Consider the following 16,611-nt stretch of genomic DNA (forward strand, 5'->3'; position numbering starts at 1 on the left):
GTGCGTGGCAATAGAATTTAATTCGATTATATTTTGTTCGTCTCCGTACTGTGTCGCCTATAAAAGGCGACAGTGAATTGTATACATATAAGTTTCTCGTTTCCCCATCGAGCAGACACGCCGTCTGTCTTGATGGCAAATATAGTTGAGCCCAAATTTCGTGTGTTCTTCATCGTCGCCTGGAGTCCCCCCCTCCAATCCAACACAACGTACCCCTAGCCCTAGACGAAACACAGATTGATAATACTTATGGAGCATTTGTCTATTTTCTATGGTGCAATTTAATTTTTCTATGGAGCAATATTCAATTTTCTATGGGTACAATTTTAATTTTTTATGGAGCATTTGCATTTTTCTATGGAGCATTTATATTTTATTATGGAGCATTTGTATTTTATTATGGAGCATTTCAGTATTATTTGTTGGTGCAAAATTTCACTTTTAATGAGAAAATTTTATGTTTTACCGGTACATTTTTTATAATGTATGGAACGTTTTCAATTATTTATGGGTAACATTGCACATTTTCATGGAACATATGTTCATTTTTTATGGAACGCTTTTTGATTTTCTATGGAGCATTTACAATTTGTTATGGTTGCAATAACCTTTTGCCGTTTTGATGACCATAAACAGTCATTGAACTCCCTGCCTGATCGAAGAATGTGGTCTGTGAACGTGAATTTAAACTGCCTTAACCCTAGTCGTGCATTGGGGTCATTATGACCCAGACAGGCACGTTGAGCGTGCACTGCGTCACCGGGGTCAGCCTCAACTAGTTCACACGTAGAAGCGTAAGGCATAAAACGGAATTCATTCTATGTACATTGGAGAACTGAGTAAAATGCATCGTTTTGCATTCAAATCGGAGCACAAATTTCAACAAGCACTATGAAGCTTTTACCATTTTTTGCACTTTTAATCTGCTTAAATGACATAAACGCACCGGAATCTCACCTGCATACGTGTTGCCATGAGTGCATATGTGCCCTGCTGCCATATCGGAATGGTAAACGCAACCCTAAGCCGAGATACGTTGTTTCGGTTTGCACAAGTCTAGACACAAAGATAAAACTATCACATTTCAAGCTTTGGGAGATTCATTCATTCGCGGAGGTAAAACCATCATACGGCGAGGCACTGTTCTGTCGGTTTTTTGTCACATGCTGCTATAGCTCGCCGGCTCGACATGCTCGGCAATCCTCGCCGTTTGCTTTCTGCACTCTCGTGCTGAGCTTTGCGAATCGAGACCCTACATATGCATGTTTGTCGACCTGAAACAATATTAACCTTCCACACATCCCGGCAGAAGTCTTACAACGGAGCGTTTCGACTTTTCCCCGCTTCAGAAATATAACGCGGAATTTATGCCTTTCCGTTTTATTCTTGCACTTTGAAAGAGACTTTTCAGCAAATTGACTTGTATAACATGGCCCCAGGGTGCCACACCACCGCGCTACCCTGCCAACTGCAGCAGCAACAACAACGCTGTTTGATTAGAAGCGGAACACATGATCCGTAGCTCTGTAGCTAGATAGCTGTCTGCAGCAGCAGCACGGAGATTGCACCCAGGAGCTTTGCAGTGCCCAGTGGGCAAAGATGGATTAAACGACGCGGTATTTAGCAGTTTCACCTTAAAATCGTGAAAATACTTTTTTAGCCCAAAATTACAATAAAAGTGTCTAGACGAAAATTTTCACATAATGCATTTAAAAGCGTCAAGATTTTGATTATGACACGTTTCCTCAACACATGAATTCTGTCGAGTTGAAGGGCAATAGAGTAGTAGTACCAAATAATTGTAAACTAAATATACGATACGGTTTAAATATCAGTCAAAAAGACCGTTTTCGCCCACTGAACAGTTGGTTTCCTCCTGCAAGTTCCGCTATAGAGCGATTCCACGAACAAGTGGGAAATTTTTCCAGTTTTTATTTTTTGTATTTTTTTATTTGTATGGAACCTTGCATACAAGTTTTTGGGGAACAAAAACGCCGTTTTGCATACTTGGTTCGCCATTTTTAATCTAGCCTTACTTATGAGAAGGGCCTATGAAAAATGCACATGATATCTTCAAAAAATTGTATCTCGAAAACGGTTTGTCCGATCGGTTTGGTGTCTTCGGCGAAGTTTTAGACAATTGTTGGTGCTATATGGAGAAAATATGCACGGTAAAAAAATATGTTTGGTTTTTGTGATTTGAACTAAAATATAGTTTTTCCCTCAAAAGTGACATGTCAACAAGGGGTTGGTCATTCAGCACACTTCATTTGCAGGGAATGAAATTTTCAGCAAATTGAGACGAAAAACGGCGTTTTTCGAGCAACCGATTTTTTCTGTTTTTACTTTTCCTGTGAGAAATGTTTATCGGTCGTTGCTGTTTGTCCCCGATCAAAGATAGCCGAAAACTGGAAATCGCTCTTTTCATTTTCGCTATCCAACTTTATCGCCTGCAAAGTTATCGCGATAATTATCAGAAGGCAAATAACAAAAATTTGCCGCTAACGGGATTCGAACCTAGACCCTCCACAAAAATGTGTATGAGCGCGCACCATAACCACTCGACCACACAAGCTGCTCGAGAGAGGACAGAAATTTTATACATAAAAGCTACAGCCGGTGACGATGGGACTACGGAAAGGCGAACAAAGAGCAGAAAGCAAACCAGTCAACTTTTCATTGCTGATGATAATCGATTTTCGGCGCTGCGGAACGAGCGAAAACACATTCTCGGGAGAAACCCGGATCTGAATTTATCGCACGTCTTTTTTCGCCGATAATGCGTGTGGGAGAGTTTTCTACTATCGCGATCGTGATCGATAATTTCATTCCCTGTTCATTTGTGCCGTGATTTTTGAGCGTGTGCCAATATGTGCCTAAACTGTGCCGGTTGTTTTTCAGTGTGTGCCGAAGTGTGCCGAACGTGCCGGAGGTGTGCCGAATGTGCCCAGTGGAATATTTTCTTAGAATGTTTTTGCGCTAATTATAATCCTGTTTATTTTTGGCGAATGTTATTGGTCAAGTCGGTGTTTACCGACAAAATTCCACCCAGAACACTTGTCTAGAATCTGTATGAAAGGATTTTTTGCAATCGTAAGTATAATGACAGTTTGATTCCATACCGCAAAGTTGGATTTCTATGTTGTGCCGGCATGTGTGCCGGATTGTGCCGGCATGTGTGCCGGATTGTGCCGGCATGTGTGCCGAGATGTGCCGGCATGTGTGCCGGGCACAATGTGCCGAGTGACCAACCCCTTGCATGTCAATATTTTTTTTTATTATCCTTATGTTATAGCTGACTGAAAATGCTACCTAGTGCACAGTGGGTTGTTCTGGAGAAAAATAGGTTACAATGAAAAAAAAATGTTTTAAAAAATTACGGTTTTCAAAAAAAGCTATTAAGTAAAGTAAAAAAAGTTTGTCGCCCTAATTTTATGAAAGTACATCAAATTTGCAAGAAAAAAGTACTTCGGTAACATTTTTCTAAGATGCACCGTTTAGAAGATATTACTAATTTAATATTGATTTTTTTGATAACTTAATAAGTTTTAGCCCTTTTCGGATGTACTCCGTGTTTCTCCAGTTTCAAAAGTATTTTTTTCGGAAAGATTGGAAAATTTTGAGTTAAAATGACACTGACAGCTTAAAGATTTGAGTGAAATTCTCTGCCTTAAAAGTATTTTGAAAAACAAGTTACAAAATCCCACTATCAGGAACAATGATTTCTTCCAGTGGTTTTTGGTGTATTGTGTTGAAAATGTGCATTCAACTCTTGCATATCGCAAGCTCCTCAATTAGCAAGATTCAAAAGAGCGAATAAGGCTTATTTTTCAGGGGTGGTATTTGTGCGCAATAAAAAATAACATTATACTTTGTACATCAGTTTATTTTTATTCCTGTATTTTATCAAATTATTGTTTACACAACTTTCTTAACAATATCGAAAATTTTGACATCATTGTCAGGGCAGTTTGAATAAAGCTTTGCCTTTATTGTATTTTCTGATAGAGGAAGAAATGAGTGGAATTTTTGAGTTCCTTGAATTGTTTTTGCATTATTATATTGATTATTTAGCTGCAAAGACATATTTTCGTATTCTTCTGTAGTAGAATAACAAAATGACAACTTTGTAAGTTCTTCTTCTTTTCGTTTGTTTGCCCAATTAAACAACTCTCTTGCAGTCTTTATCGGGTGTTCGCGTTCTTTGGCTAAACTTGCTCTGGTAGCCATGCGTTTTATCGTACCTCCAATAGCATCGCATGGACCTTTTCCGTGCGATGTTGCGAAGAAATGCCATTCAGCGTCAATACCATACTTTGACTTAAACTTACAAAGGCTAGAAAAGTTTTTTCGGTTTTTATACTGTGAAGCAGCACCATCTGACATAAAATAAATTTTTTTCATGTTTTTATTTTGATCAATTTGTAAAAAGTTCATCATTTTATCAATAAACAAATTAACAGCGACTGAATCATGTCTTAGTTCTTCTGAAATTATAATGAAGCTAAAATGTTTAATTTGCCTATTTTCAGTATAATATATTACGAAAGGATGGATTGTTGCCTGTTGCACGTTCCAATGGTGTGATTGAACTTCTATATTTTTTTAAGCTACACAGCAAAAAAAGTTGTTGAATATTACATCGAAATCGCTGCAACCAGGTCGTTACATCGATTGATTAATATTACACAGCCCGATGTACTCGACGGCTGTTGATGTAATAAACAGATCCGACGTAATTCTTTCGATGTAATTTATTCGACGTACACGGTACGATGTAATCCTTGCAATGTACTCAAGGAAACGATGTAAACGCTTGCCAATTCTCCTGAATGGATGATTAAATTGAATTTCATCTTTTTTCGACGAAAAAAAATGTGTAGCTGAAAAACCACTAGGGCTTTTAAGATACACAAAATTTAAGTCGAAATAAGATCAAATACAATTAAATCAGCCATTCAGGAGGAAAATCAGAAAAAGTATATTTTAGATGGAACTTTTATTTTTATAGTAGATTTTGTTTTATAAAATTGAAATAATTTAATAATAATTTATAAGAATAATTATTATATAACAATTAAAGTTGGTTCTGCGTGCACAAAGTAGCTGAGGTGACCATTCTGACGGCAGCGGTGAATAAAGTACCGCATGAAGACAGCGGCATCGTCATTCTGAAATATACAAATATTCATTAATAATCATTAGCATTAATCATTGTTTGATTAAATTCGGATTAAATAACTAATTTTGTAGAAATTAGTCAAAGCAAGAGTAAGGCAAGATGTTTTCCTAGTGTAATCTCGGTGCCTGTTTTGCTAGGAAATCCATCGTGCCAGTAGTTGCTCAATATGTTCAAACAGCATTAAATTAGGCAAGGAATCATAATACCCACACTTTTTGTGCAGAAACGGAGAATTTATCTTCTCACCATACTAAAATTTAACTCTAGTACTTCACCGATTGGTGCTATTTTTCCAGGAGCTCTTCCCAGAGCTCTTTGCTGGTTCATCCAAGAATTCCAAGATTATTCCTTTCTTAGATATTTATGCACGAGTTTCTCCAGGAATTTCTGTAGGAGGTCTCCGGAAATTCCTCAAGGAGTTCTTCGGGAATTCCTCCAGGGTTTCTCGGTAATTTCTCCGGAAGTTTCCCGCGAATTCCACCAAGAGCTTCTCTGGAATACGTCCAGGAGTTATTCGAGGATTAATCCTGAAGTTCTAAGGTTATTCCTTTCTCGGGAATAACTGCAGGAGTTTATCATGGAATTCCTGCATGAGGACTTTGGGAAATCCCCCAGGAGTTCTTCGTGATTTCCTGCAGAAGTTCCTCGGGATTTCTTCAAGATTTTTTCCAGGAGTGCCTCGGGAGATCTTCCAACAGTTTCTCGGGAATTTCTTCAGGAGTTCCTTGGGAATTCCTCCCGCAGGTCTACTACAATTCCTTCAACTGCTACTCAGGAATCCCTCCAGAAGTCTAGAAGATACTCGGTGTTCTTCGGGAATTCTTCAAATAGTTCCTCGGGAATTCCTCAGGGATTTCTCCAGCAGCTGCTCTGGAATTCTTTCAAAAGTTCCTTGGGAATTCGTCCAGAACTGAATAGGGATGTTTTGGGACTTTCTACTGGAGTTCTTCTGAAGATCGTCCAGGAGATTCCCAAGAAACTTCTGGAGCAATTACCTAGGAACTCCTGAAGCAATTCCCGAAGAAATCATGGAACAATGGATCATTGAAGCCGACTTTTCCGCTACTCACCGCATCAAAACAAAAGCGCCACCGTATATGGACGGTAACACAGTGACAGCAGTCGAGTTACGTCAAACACACAAGGCTACGGTGACGCTATCTGTTCATTTCATAGCGGCCGTTTTAGTTATTTTAGTGATCCATTATCGAGGAACTCCTGGAGCAATTACCGAGAAACTTCTGGAGGAATTGGAGGATTCCGAAGAACACTTGGAGGAATTTCCAAGGAACTCCTGATAATGTTTCCTGAGAACTCCTGAAGGAATTCTCGAAGAACTTCTAAAAAAAATCCCGAGGAACTCCCGAAGGAAATTCCAAAAAATCTTGGAGGAATTTTCATAAACAATCTTGGTGGAATTTCCCAGAAATTCCTGTAGGAATTCCTAAGGAGCTAATAGAGCAATTCCCGAGAAACTCCTGCAGCAATTCCCAAGGAGCTCCAGAAAATTTCCGAGCGAGTCCTAAAGCAATTCCCGAGGAACTTCTGGAGATATTCCTGAGGAACTGCTGGAGGAATTTGCAACTTCTGCAATTGAAATTCACAAAAAAAATGAGGAACCCCTGGTTGAATTCTCGAGGAGTAATTTCAGAGGAACTCTTGGTGATAAATTCCTAGGAACTCCTGGATGAATCTTCGAGGAAATTCTTGAGAAATTCCTGAGGAGCTCTGCGAGAAATTTTCATGAAACTCCTGGAGGCACGAGGAACTTCTGGGGGACCCCTGAAAAATTTCTGAGAACTCCCTAGAGGAATCCTCAAGGAGCTTCTGGAGCAATTCCTAAGGAACTCCTGAAGCAACTCCCGAGGGATTTCACAAGAAATTTCCGAGGAACTCCTGGAAGAATTAGCGATGAACTCTTTGAGGAATTCCCGAGGAACTCCTAAAGGAACTTCAGAGGAACTTCTGAAGAAATTCCCGAAGAACTCTTGAAGAAATTTCCATGAAATTCCTGGAGGATTTTTTGGAGAAATCCCTGAGGAGCTGCTGGAGCAATTCACGAGAAACTCCTGCAGCAATTCTTGAGGAACTCCAGGAGGAATTTCCGAGGAACTTCTGAAGCAATTCCTGAGGAACTTCTGGAGATATTCCTGAGGAACTGCTGGAGAAATTTTCGAGGAACTGCTAAAGGAATTCCCGAGGAACTTCTGAAGGAATTCCCGAGGAACTTCAGAAGGAATTCCCGAGGAACTCTGAGGAATCCCCAAGGAACTCCTGGAGGAATTCCCAAAGAACTCCTGGAGGAATTCCCAAGGAACTCCTGGAGGAATTCCCAAGGAACTCCTGGAAGAATTCCCGAGGAGCTCTTGGAGGAATCCCAACAAACATTTTTGCTGCATAAGAGTGGAACAAATCACTATTAAGCAAACTTTAGCATAAAAACCTGTTGTTCAGCTACTTCTGCTCCTTGGGATGCTAGAAGAGCTCTTGGAGGAATTCCCTAAGAACTTCAGGATGAGTTCCCGAGGAAGTCCTGGAGGAATTTCTGAGGAACTCTTGGAGGAGTTGCCGAGGAACTCCTGATTGAATTTCCAAGGAACTGCTGGAGAAATTCTCGAGAAACTCCTGAAGGAACTCCCGAGTAACTCTTGGAGGTATGTTATGAATGGAGCTCTTGAAGGAATTCTCGAAGAACGTCAGGAAGAATTCCCGAGGAAGTCCTGGAGAAATTCCCGAGGAACTCTTGGAATAATACCCGAAGAACTTGTTGAGGTATTCAGAGGAACACCAGGAGGAATTCCCGAAGAACTTCAGGAAGTATTCTAGAGGAACTCCTGGAGAAATATCTGAGGAACTTCTGAAGGAATTGGAGAATTCTCGAGGAACTCCTGGAAGAATTCTTGAGGAACTCTTGGAGGAATTTCCGAGGAACTTCAAAAGGAATTCTCGAGGAACTCCTGGTAGAATTCTCGAGGAACTCCTAAAGGAATTTCAGAGGAACTTCTGAAGAAATTCCCGAAGAACTCCTGAAAGAATTCCCAAGGAACTCGTGGAGGAATTCCCGAGGAGCTCTTGGAGGAATGCTAGAAGAGCTCTTGGAGGAATTCCCTAACAACTTCAGGATGAATTCCCGAGGAAGTCCTGGAGGAATTTCCGAGGAACTCTTGGAGGAGTTGCCGAAGAACTTCTGGTTGAATCGCCAAGGAACTAGTGGAGGAATTCCCGAGAAACTCCTGAAGGAGATCCCGAGGAACTTTCGGACGAATGTCAGCAGAGCTTTTGGAGGAATTCTCGAAGAACTTCAGGAAGAATTCCCGAGGCACTCTTGGAGGAATTTCCAAGGAACTCCTGGAGGAATTCCCGAGGAACTCTTGGAAGGATTCCCGAGGAACTCTTTGAGGAGGAACACCAGGAGAAATTCCCGAAGAACTTCAGGAAGTATTCCCGAGGAACTCCTGGAGAAATATTCGAGGAACTTCTGAAGGAATTGGAGAATTCTCGAGGAACTCCTGGAAGAATTCTTGAGGAACTCCAAAAGGAATTCTCGAGGAACTCCTGGAAGAATTCTCGAGGAACTCCTAAAGGAATTTCAGAGGAACTTCTGATGAAATTCCCGAAGAACTCCTGAAAGAATTCCCAAGGAATTCCTGGAGGAATTCCCGAGGAGCTCTTGGAGAAATGCTAGAAGAGCTCTTGGAGAAATTCCCTAAGAACTTCAGGATGAATTCCAGAGGAAGTCCTGGAGGAATTTCCGAGGAACTCTTGGAGGAGTTGCCGAGGAACTCCTGATTGAATTTCCAAGGAACTAGTGGAGGAATTCCCGAGAAACTCCTGAAGGAGTTCCAGAGGAACTTTTGGACGAATGTGAGCAGAGCTCTTGGAGGAATTCTCGAAGAACTTCAGGAAGAATTCCCGAGGAACTCTTGGAGGAATTTCCAAGGAACTCCTGGAGGAATTCCCGAGGAACTCTTGGAAGAATTCCCGAAGAACTCTTTGAGGAGTTCAGAGGAACACCAGGAGAAATTCCCGAAGAACGTCAGGAAGTATTCCCGAGGAACTCCTGGAGAAATATCCGAGGAACTTCTGAAGGAATTGGAGAATTCTCGAGGAACTCCTGGAAGAATTCTTGAGGAACTCCAAAAGGAATTCTCGAGGAACTCCTGGAAGAATTCTCGAGGAACTCCTAAAGGAATTTCAGAGGAACTTCTGACGAAATTCCCGAAGAACTCCTGAAAGAATTCCCAAGGAATTCCTGGAGGAATTCCCGAGGAGCTCTTGGAGGAATGCTAGAAGAGCTCTTGGAGAAATTCCCTAAGAACTTCAGGATGAATTCCAGAGGAAGTCCTGGAGGAATTTCCGAGGAACTCTTGGAGGAGTTGCCGAGGAACTCCTGATTGAATTTCCAAGGAACTAGTGGAGGAATCCCCGAGAAACTCCTGAAGGAGTTCCAGAGGAACTTTTGGAGGAATTTCCAAGGAACTCCTGGAGGAATTCCCGAGGAACTCTTGGAAGAATTACCGAGGAACCCCTTGAGGAGTTCAGAGGAACACCAGGAGGAATTCCCGAAGAACGTCAGGAAGTATTCCCGAGGACTCCTGGAGAAATATCCGAGGAACTTCAAAAGGAGTTCTTGAGGAACTCCTGGAAGAATTAGCGATGAACTCTTTGAGGAATTCCCGAGGAACTCTCAAAGGAATTTCAGAGGAACTTCTGAAGAAATTCCCGAAGAACTCCTGAAGGAATGTTCAAGAAATTCCTGGCGGAACTTCTGCAAAGACCCCTGAGGAGCTGCTGAAGCAATTCGCTAGAAACTCCTGCAGTAATTCCCGAGGAACTCCAAGAGGAATTTCCGAGGGACTTCTGAAGCAATTCCCGAGGAATTTCTGTAGATATTCCTGATGAATTGCTGGAGGAATTTCTGAGGAACTCCTAGTTGTATTTCAAAGGAACTGCTGGAGGGATACCCGAGGAACTTCAGAAGAAATTCCCGAGGAATTCCTGGAGGAATTCCCGATGAACTCTTGGAGGAATTCCCAAGAAACTCCTGGAGGAATTCCCAAGGAATCCCATAAAAAAAGTTAAGTATTTTTTGGAACAATCATCGCAGAAATGTCTGGAAAAACCTTTTAAGAAATTTGTTGAGAAATCTTCATAAGAATTCCTGGAGAAATTGCCAAAGAAATCATGGATATTTTTTTAAATGTGCGGAAAAATTAGTAATAATCACTGCAGAAATCATCGAAGAAATTTCTGTAGGAATCTATGGAAGATTTTTTTAAGGAATACTATAGGAATTTTTGGAAAATTCTTCTGAGTAATCCCTGCAGATTCTTGGAAAAAATATGGAGAAACCTTAAACTCTGAAATAAACACTTCAAGAAATCTCTGATGAAAGAAATTATTTAAAAAATGTGGATAAATTTCCAGAACAATAAGTTTTTATGTAATTTGTTAAGAAAGTATCGGAGAAATCCTCAAAGATTTTTTTCGAAAGTCTCACGGAAAATATTCCTGAATAAATAACCAGAGAAAAATGGATTCCTCACAGTTATTTGTGGAACAATCCTCGATAAAACTCCCGGAAGAATCCTTGGAAGAATTTCTGTAGGAAATCTCTGATAAATTCCTGGAGAAACTTCAGATTGAATCCTTAAAGAAATTCTTATAGAAATCCGAGAATGAATTTCTTGAAGAATCATCGTAAGAGTTTCGAAAGAAAAATTTCAAAACAAATTCTAGGAAAAAATCATGAGGATTATTTTGAAGAATTCTCTAAAGATTTTTTGGAGAATTCTGAAGAAATTTTTGGAGGAAATCTCGAAGAAATTTGTGAAAGAGTCCGTGGATGATTTTTTTATGGGACCTCTAGACCAGCCTTTGGAGGAATTTCAGAAAGATTTTTGGAGGAATTTCGACAAACTTCTGGAAGAATACCCGAAAAATTTCGTGGTAAATTTTTAGGGAAATTTTTAAGAGACTCTTGGTGAAAATACCATAAGAATAATGAACGAATTTCTGGATGAATCAACTTAATAGTTTCTGGGGAAATCCTTTAAGAAATTCCCTGAATTCTCATATGAATTCCTGAATAAATAGTTAGAGGAATCGTCGATGATATTCTTATAGAAATCCGTGGAGAAAATTTTGGAACACATACTCATTGCAGGAGTTTCTGGACTATTCTTCGAATATATTTATGCCCACCAAGAAATTCGTGGAAGGTTCCTTGAAAAAATATCTTGCATGGAGAGATCGTTATAATTACAAAGAAATTTTTGGCGAAACACTCGAAGAAATTTTTAAAAGATTCTTCAGAGTATTTTTTGGGGGAACATGGAGAAAATTATGGCGGAATCCTTGAAGTTATTCTAATAGAAATCTGAAGATGATTTTTTTCATGATTATCTGAAATATAATTTTCCTATATCATGAGCATTCTGGAAAAGAATATATCTCCAAAAATAAAGTTATGTTTATTTCGAACACATTATTTTTCAGGCAATTGTGAACGTTTATAGTTAATTTCCGATACAGTCCTTAGTGCTTGAAGAATTGTTTTAAGAAATCAGTGCAGGGGCCCTTGAGGAAATCTCTGGAGGAAACTGAAGAGAAGTTCCTGACGAAATCCATAGAGAAATCGGTGGATTAGTTTGTGGTAATCTTTGCAGAAATTTTCTGAAGGAATCCAACATTCGGATACATTTCTGGATGTGTCCTTAGAGAAATTTCAGACGGAATTTTAATGGAAATTTAAGCCAGAGAAATTTTTGGAGCAATACACGAAGGAATTCCTCGAGGAACTTTTCATGGAATTTATAGCGTAATCATCATATAAATTTTTGGAGAAACCATCGGAGAAATTTGAATATTTTTTTTTGAAAAGTCTATAGATTAACGGCCACGCAGTCTTAGGCTTCAAAAAACGAGTTTTATTATTCACCCGACGTCTCGACACGAGGATAGAGTCTTCCTCAGGGGGGAACTGTAATTGGTACTTGGCTTTGAACAGAGTTCTTTGTGGGATTTCTCTGAAGTTCAAAGAGTTTTTTTGCGATTCTTTCAGAAGTTTCTTTTGGGATTCTTCAAAGAACTCCTTCTAGTTCTAGCAGGAGTTTCCTCTTGAATTCTTCCAGAACTTCCATCCAGATTTTTTTTTTCAAGACGATCCCGCTAGGATTACTGCTCTTAATTCTTTTTGGAATGGCTGCAGGAATTCCGTCAGGAATTTTTCTAGGTCTTCCTTCTGAATTTTCTTAAAAGTTCCATGAAGGATTTCTTCAGGAGTTCTTTCTGGGTGTAGAATTAGCATTTAAGTTAAAATACACATAAATAAAAATGAAAAAAAAGTTCTTTCTGAGATCTCTCGAAGAGTCCCTTCTGAAATTCTTTCATGATTTCTTCTGTGATTCTCCTAGCAGTTCTTATTTAGATTTCTCCAGTAGTAGCTTCTAGGATTCCTTTGGGAATTCCTTCTGGAAGTTATTTGTGGGAACCCTCAAGGAGATCACATAATGATTGCTATTAGTTCCTACTAGATTTTTTTCAGTAGTCCCTTCTGTAATGCTTTCAAAACTTCCTTCTAGGAATTATGCTAAAGCTTGTTTCTGTAGGATTCCTCTAGAAATTTTCTATTAGATTCCTGCAGCATCTCTTTCTGGAAACCCTCCCAAGATTTCCTTTTATAATTCCTCAAAGAGTTCCTTTACTTCTGAATAAATGTAAACGAAACACATCAAATAATTTGTGGAGAAACCTATGAAAAAATTTCTGGACATTTCTTCGAGAGAACTTTATGATAAATTTATGTAAGAATTTATACAAGAATTTCTGAAGGACTCATCTGAAAAAAAAAAATCCGGAGGAATCATTGCAAGTCGTAAGTACGAAACAGAAAGGATAGAAGCTCAGCTGGACGCGGACATCAGCAACATTCTCAGCTTCAACGAGGAAAAATTAATTACCTTTTTGAAAAAATGTCAGTTGTTAGATAGAATTTAAGCTTAACTTTAAGTTTGTTTTTGCAGAGGCGAATGACTCAAGTTAAAACCTCTTTAATAAATAATAATAATAATAATTGCAAGTTTTTCTAGATCTGTGGAGGAAACACTGAAGAATTTCTGAAGAAATTGGCTGGAGTAGGTTGCGGGAGTAGTACTGGAAAACTTTTTTAAAGTGTTTTGGAAGTATGTTAGGATTTTTTTTCGAAAGAATATTCATCATGGAGTGACCAAAAAGATTCCTAGAGAGAAATCCTCGGAGGAATTTTGGAACAAATTTCTGAGGTAATTTGACCAAATCTTTGGAAGAACTCCTATCAAGAATCCTGGGAAATTTCAGGGGAAATCTGAGTGTATTATTGGAGGACATTTCAGAAAGTCGTGGAGATATCCTCGAAGGAAACCCACTCCGAGAAACTCACATTTTCTGTAGTTATCATTTAAAAAATTCTATAAGCAAAACTTAGAGCAAACCCTGGATATTTGCAGGAATCCTCGTACAGTAAAGTATCCTCGCAGAAACTTATGGGGATTCTTCGGCAGAACTTTCTAATGAATTATCTGTAAGTTTTTTAAAACATCGGAAAATTGGTTGTTGTTCTTGGAAAAATTCTCAGTATACCGTAAAATGGGGTGAATAGAAACAAATAGCTTATCGTAAAAAATATGGCAATTATGTTTTAAAATTCATCAAAACATATTTCCATTAGCTAGTTGGATGCTACCAGAGTTTCAATAAACCTTTTATGGTATGATTATTCCGTTATTTTTTTTGTAAAAATTTTTAAAAGCAAAGTATCGATTTATAGTCAAAAAAAAAAACTTCCGCCATTGAAATTGCGTTTTATTGATTTGGTGTGTATTCACAGATTAAAGTATTTTTCGACATTTTTTCTTCACTTGTTGAATTATTATAATTGAGTCTTCATTTGAATTAAAAGTTATTTCTGTCTTGAAATTGAAAAAAAATATCGAAAATTGTTTAAACCAAGGTTTAAACTGTTTCTATTCGCCCATTGCAACAAACAACCTTTTTTCAATTAAGTTAACGAAATAAAAATTAGTTTTGAATCCTAATTACAGCAATTAAAGAGGGAGGTGGGACCCAAAGTTGAGACCCTTGCAACTGACTTTATTACGCACGATTCCAGAAATACTTGCCTAAGTATGCTGGACGGTGTTTCTATTCGCCCCGTTTTGCGGTAATTAAAAAAAAACTCCGTAGCGGAGCTTGTTGTGAATCACCGAATGAGTTTTGATCATTTTGTTTTCAAAGTCCTGAAGGATTATTTATTCGAAGACATTCCGGAAGGATTCCTCAGAAGAACTTCTGGAAAAAATTTTGGAAGATTTTTTGGATGAATTTTCATAGGGGTTTCTAGAAAAATCCTTGAAATATAAAAACTACTCAGAAAATATTCTGAAGAATTATTGGAAAAATATGTAAATCAAACAATCAGGCCAAACATGTCTAATGTCTAAAGTAAACTTGGTCCGCTATACAGCGCACCACTTCCGAAGTTAGGTCCGACGCAAGGATTTGGAGAAAAATCCAACTTCGCTAGAGGAAAATTCCGGGTTTCAACTGCACGGAGAATATGCGGGTATGTTTGAGGCCGGGGAAGGTTCTTAGCTTGGTCTGAGACCTCTTCGGTCTCAGGAATGGGGGGGCTTTCATACTGATGACTTTGCGAGGGACGTCCCTATGGAGCTATATGCCAAAAAAAAAAAACACAGTAGGCGGGCAGTACGTTTGCCGGGACAACTAGTTTCACATAAAATTCGTCAATACTGGCTAAGAAAACGGACTCCGCCCCAATACAGAAACAACAAAACGTAAATGATCTTTCCCAACTCTACTAGAATTTATAAATCGTCGCAACTCGGAATATGAGAACCGCTGGTGGTATGTATCAGATCTCAGGTTATACGTTGTATCATAAGACCAGCCAGTACCACCTTCAGTCTATGATTCCACCGTATTGACTATTGAGCGTACTCTTTTAGTTACTTTGATACCGCTAGCAATTTAAACGCACTATATTTACCTGGAACGGACCGCAGCTTTCCAGGAATCTACGCCGACTTCTCCTGAGGGACTCAATCCTCGGGGCTACACACCCTGCTCCATATTGTCGACAACGATGCAGGAGATCTTCTTGGTGGATATCATACTTCCGATCTTGAAGTGTCCCCACGGCAGACATCATGCGTTAGGCACACTGACTGGACCTTGCGCCGTCCTTGGGGACCGTGATGCATCCTGAAACTCATCGCCGTAGCGTCAATCTGTGCTATACAGTTGGCTGGTTCGACAAAGAATTTCAATGCACCATCTCGTGCCGTTCCGATGAGCAGCCGGTAGATTATCGGTGAAGCAACTAGGTCTGAGGAAGCGACACCAAGTTATCCTTTAATTCGACCAGATCGACAGCACCAGCAAATCTGAAAAAACGAATCCAAATTTATCAATGCTGGTTATCGATCAAATTCGAAAGAAAACTTACCTCTGCGATGTCGACAGAAAGGTTGTTCCGGAGATTTTTCGATGGAGATTTGCCTTGATTTAAAGAAAAACATCATTATTTATAATTTAGTAGTAGTTAAAGTTAAGAAACTTACCTGAACAAGTGTAATTTTGACAAAAAATTGAAGAAAATCGCTCGACCCGACGGACCCGGCTGAAAAACAAACATGGCAGCTTACTTTGCTGCGAGTTTGTCGATCGCAACAATCAGAGCAGTGTTGCGAGATGCAATATCGCATCATAAGGGGATGCGATATGGCATTGATTATGTGTAATTCTACACAGCGTCATGTAACGACTTGGTTGCAGTTGTTTCTGTGTAACATTCACATTGATTCGATGAGAATATTACACAGAAACGATGCTAACGAAATTGGGTACATTGTTTTGGTGTAATTTTTTGAAAGATGTAGTTTACCATCGAATCGATGTGATTGTACATCTAAAAACACGTTTACGTCGTAGATTTTACATATTTTCAGCAATTACATCGAGGCTTATTACAATCTTTTTTGCTGTGTATGTAGAATTAAATTGACATTTTCATGCGTAGTGCAAACGCAAACATTATGTGTTCCTGTGATAGTCAATAGTTTACATTGCCTTGGCCGGAGGCTTGCAAATGATGAAAACCCTATTTTTACATTGACGTACATTTCATTAAAGCGATTAAAAGCTTCTCTTAATGTCATCATTAACAATCTTTTCTGAACAGCTAATCTCTTATTTCCTGTCTTTACGCTAACAAAATCTCTTTGGCCTGGCATTGCACGGCTTATATCATCGTCCTCAAAAAAAATTCAAAACCAGTTCTTTTGTTTCATTACTCAAAGCTTTTCCAGAGCTTGAACCTTGAGATGAATCTAATACATTATTTTTTTCCTTTCTTGCATCTGATGCCATAT

General features: G+C 39.1%; 1 protein-coding gene and 1 long non-coding RNA gene across 7 annotated transcripts in view; one reads left to right on the forward strand and one right to left on the reverse strand.

The window, feature by feature from the left end:
* LOC109422466 (uncharacterized) overlaps positions 1–16,611 on the forward strand; it is a 355,145-nt gene that overhangs the window by 130,986 nt on the left and 207,548 nt on the right. The gene's annotated exons all lie outside the window — the stretch shown is intronic.
* Positions 4,617–16,029, reverse strand: LOC115253674 (uncharacterized). The gene is made up of 4 exons (XR_009997080.1): positions 15,802–16,029; positions 15,687–15,739; positions 15,228–15,624; positions 4,617–5,171 (listed from the first exon to the last, which is right to left on the reverse strand). It is a non-coding gene; the product is annotated as an uncharacterized LOC115253674 (long non-coding RNA).

The sequence above is a fragment of the Aedes albopictus genome, chromosome 2 (assembly GCF_035046485.1).
Source record: "Aedes albopictus strain Foshan chromosome 2, AalbF5, whole genome shotgun sequence".
Lineage (NCBI taxonomy): Eukaryota > Metazoa > Arthropoda > Insecta > Diptera > Culicidae > Aedes > Aedes albopictus.